This window comes from Salvelinus sp. IW2-2015, unplaced genomic scaffold (genome assembly GCF_002910315.2).
Source record: "Salvelinus sp. IW2-2015 unplaced genomic scaffold, ASM291031v2 Un_scaffold1831, whole genome shotgun sequence".
Classification (NCBI taxonomy): domain Eukaryota; kingdom Metazoa; phylum Chordata; class Actinopteri; order Salmoniformes; family Salmonidae; genus Salvelinus; species Salvelinus sp. IW2-2015.
Genome location: NW_019943202.1, coordinates 71,135 through 75,730, shown reverse-complemented (window position 1 = coordinate 75,730; position 4,596 = coordinate 71,135).

Below are 4,596 nucleotides of genomic sequence, written 5' to 3'. Positions count from 1 at the left end.
TCTTTTCAGTTCGCTGCAGCTACGTTCGCTGCGTACAACTGAGCCAAACCTGGCAGCAGCGCACACTGGGGACGGTTTCCGTGCTCACCACTCAACTTCCTGCTTCACCTGGCTTACTTCGCACACCTCAGCTGAAATGGCGCTGGAGAGGTGGCCTTGTGACTAGCCTTATGAAACTTTGAGTATTTCTTTTTTATGCATTCTACATTATTAGCGCAAATGTTTTGTGTCATAACATCTCGCCGGGAAGAACTATTGGATGCCAGAGCGGCAGTAACTCAGCAGAACTACCAGCACTACGACCAGGAATACAAGTGGATCCTTGTTCGCTCCCTCCAGGCAATTTAACTGATCCACAGCGCGCAAACGCGGAGAGAAGCGCTCGAGTGGCCTGCTGGTTTGACTTAGGAAGTGCGCACACCACCCACCTATTCCGTGTATTTTTCTCGCTAATGTTCAGTCTCTGGATAACAAAATTGATGAACTCAGGGCAAATGTTTTTTTCCAGAGAGACATCCGTGACTGTAACATACTCTGTTTCACGGAAACATGGCTCTCCTGGGATATTCTGTCAGTCGGTCCAGCCATTTGGGTTCTCCTGGACTTCCCAGGAGTCACGTGTATCCCCTGTCGCAAGCGGAGACGGCGGCTATGGAGACGTATGTCTCCGAATCCCGGCATCAGGGTACATTTGTTCCTCCACTTCACCGCCTCCTCGAGTTTTGTTTTTGTGAAGAAGAAGGATGGAGGTCTGCGCCCGTGCATTGACTATCGAGGTCTCAATCAAATCACGGTGAGGTACAGTTACCCGCTACCTCTTATCGCCGCGGCGATTGAGTCAATGTAGGGGCATGCTTCTTCACTAAACTGGATCTCAGGAGTGCGTACAACCTGGTACGTATCCGAGGGAGACGAGTGGAAGACGGCGTTTATACCACCTCAGGGCATTATGAGTACCTCGTCATGCCATACGGGTTGATGAATGCTCCATCAGTCTTCAATCCTTTGTAGATGAGATGTTCAGGGACCTGCACGCAGGGTGTAGTGGTGTATATCAATGACATTCTGATATACTCCGCTACAGCGCCGAGCATGTGTCCTGGGCGCAAGGTACTTGGAGACTGTTGGAGCATGACGTCAAGGCCTGTACGTCAAGGCCTGTTCTTTCAGCAGGCCGTCTCTTCTAGGGTATCGCATTTCCACATCAGGGTGGAGATGGAGAGTGACCGCATTTCAGCCGTGCGTAATTGGCCGATCCCACCACGGTAAAGTGCAGAGGTTTTTAGGGTTTTCCAATTACTACCGAGATATATCCGGGTTTTGGCCAGTGGCTGCTTACATTACTTCACTGCTGAAGGGGGTCCTGTACGTCTGCAGTGGTCGGATGAGACGGACAGGGCTTTTGGGCACCTAAGAGCTCTGTTTACCTCGGTACTGTGCTGGCCCATCCGGATCCCTCTTTGGCGTTCATAGTGGAGGTGGACGCGTCCGAGGCTGGGATAGTAGCCGTGCTCTCTCAGTGCTCGGGCACGCAATCGAAGCTCCGCCCTGTGCTTTCTTCTCGAAGATGCTCAGCCCGGCGACCGAACTATGATGTGGGGGACCGGGAGCTGTTGGCTGTGGTTGAAGCTTTGAAGGCGTGAGACATTGGCTAAACACCCTTTCTTCATCTGGACTGACCACCGCAACCTGGAGTACATCCGGGCAGCGAGGAGACTGAATCCTCGGCAGGCAAGGTGGGCCATGTTCTGTGTGTACCCTGTCCTCAGACCAGGTTCAGAATATGAAGGCAGAGCACTGTCCCAGCTGATGATACAGAGGAGCGCCTATGAATCAGACTCCCATTCTCCCGGCTCCTGCCTGGTAGCGCGTCGTGTGGAAGCTGGAGCGACATTGAGCAGGCGTCGTACAGAGCCTGCTCCCTCCAGTGTCCCGTCGGCGTCAGTACGTTCCGTCTGCTTTCCGTGAACAGTTGATCTATTGGGCCACACGTCACCCTCCTCTGGTCATCCGGGGATTGGTAGACGGTGCACTGTCTTACTGGAAGTACTGGTGGCCCACCTTGGCAAAGGACGTGAAGGTTTCCTCCTGCTCGGTGTGTGCCCAGTGTAAGCTCTTAGACACCTGCCCAGAGGTAAGCTACATCCTTACCCGTTCCACAACGGCCTTGGTCACACTTGTCGGTGGATTTTATGACGGATCTTCCTCCCTCACAGGGAACACACGATCCTGGTCTTGTGGATCGTTTCTCTAACGTCCTGTTGTTCTTCCTCCCTCTGCCCGGTCTCCCTACGGCCTACAAACTGTTTACACACGTCTTCCTGCACTACGGGATGCCTGAGGATATAGTGTCTGATCGAGTCCCCAGTTCACTTCGAGAGTCTGGAGGGCTTCATGGAACGTCTGGGGGTCTCGATCAGCCTCACCTCAGGTTTCACCCCGAGAGTAATGGGCAGCGTGGAAAGAGTGAACCAGGATGTGGCAGGTTCCTGCGGTCTATTGCCAGGACCGGCCAGGAGAGGGGCGGACTTCGTGTCCTGGCAGAGATGGCGCAGAACTCGCTCTGACACTCCTCCACTAACCTCTCCCCTTTCAGTGTGTATTGGGTTACTAGCCGTTCTGCATCGTGGCGTCAGAGTCAGACCGAGCTCCTGCGGTGGACGATTGGTTCAGGCGCGGAGGAGACATGGGAAGCGCCAAGGTCACCTCCAGCAGGCCGCGCTGCGCCAAAAGACCAGCGTGGACCGTCACCGCAGTGAGGCGGGGCGCACGGGGGAACGGGTCTGGCTCTTGACTCGTAACCTGCCCCTCCTTGCCCTGCGGAAGCTGGGCCCACGGTTTGTGGGGCCATTCAAAGTCCTGAGGAGAGTGAACGAGGTATGTTACAGGTTACAGCTCCCCCCGAATACCATATTAACCCCTCGTCCATGTGTCTCTCCTCAGGCCGGGGTGGTTGGTCCACTCCAGGAGTCTGAGGTGCGGGATGTTCTCCCAGCCCGCGTACCCTGTCCGTTCCATCCTGGATTCGAGGCGTCGGGCGGGGCCTTCAGTACTCGTGGAGTGGGAGGGGTACGGTCCGGAGGAGACGTGCTGGTTCCGGTGGCGGATGTGTTGGACCCTGAACTGCTGTGGGAGTTCCTGGCCTCGCCCTCCGGTCGTCCCGAGGCGGTGTCGGCGTGCCGCTGGAGCCGTGCGTCAAGGGGTGGTACTGTCACGACTTCCGCCGAAGTTGGCTCTCTCCTTGTTGGGAGGCGTTCGGCTCAACTCACCGGCTTTCTAGCCATCGCCGCTCCATTTTTCATTGATCCATTGTTTTTTTCTGTCCCTGCACACCTGGTTTTCATTCCCCAATCACACTGCATGTATTTATTCCTCTGTTCCCCTCATGTCTTGTGGGTAAGTTTGTGTTACGTGTCATTTTTGAGCGCAGACTGGTGTTCTTATATTCCGTGTTTTGTCACGAGGTATGTTTATTTGTTTGAACAATATTATTGTGACTGTTTGCGCGTTTTGGACTTTTGCATATTGGCTGGAGTTTTGATGCAGTGGTGTCCGTCTGTTGGTGCACGTCCTGACCAAAGTGCTTATGTGTTTTGCTTGGTTTTATTTGGTCAGGAACGTGAGTGGTGGGCATTTCTTATGTTGTTTGTCTAGTTTGTCGGTTTCTGTGTTTCGGCTAATATGGTTCTCAATCAGAGGCAGCTGTCAATCGTTGTCCCTGGATTGAGAATTATTATAGGTGGCTTGTTTTGTGTTGGTGGTTTTGTGGGTGGGTGTTTCCTGTCTTTGTGTTTTCCTATGCACAGCTAGACTGTTATCAGTTTGCCACATTGTGTTATTTTGTATTTGGTAGTGTTCACTATTTATTCGTTTAATTAAACATGTTGAGCACTGGCTACGCTGCGTGTTGGTCTATCCCTGTTAACCACCCTCTTCTAGTAACAGAGAGGGAAGGCCTGCCGTTACATGGTTTCAACCTCGTAATTTAAATTGATTTTTATTTGGATTTCATGTAATGGACATACACAAAACTATGGTGAAGGTGACATTTTTTTAAATTAAGACGAGCGACCCATGGATGTGTGTGCTTTGGAGACCTTTAACAGAATGTGACTGGCAGAACGGGTGTTGTATTTGGAGGATGAGGGGTGCAGTAGATCTCAGATAGGGTRAGTGAGGCCCAAGAGGGTTTTATAAATAAGCTTCAACCAGTGGGTCTTGCAACGGGTATACAGAGATGACCAGTTTACAGAGGAGTACAGAGTGCAGTGATGTGTCCTATAAGGAGCATTGGTGGAAAATCTGATGGCAGAATGGTAAAGAACATCTAGCCGCTCAAGAGCACTCTTACCTGCCAGTCTATAAATAAGGTCTCCGTAATCTCGCATGGGTAGAATCCATCTGTTGACTCACTAGGGAGATGTAGGATGCATACTCTCTCCACGCAGTCTCACTGTTGTTTTTGGTTGTGGCAATTTGGGTGTTCTTTGTGTTTGTTTGTTTTGGCGCCGCTCTACTCCCCTCATTATCACCATCTATGCACACATCAACTCACTTACTACTGACTACGCACACCATTATTAGTTGAATATAGTT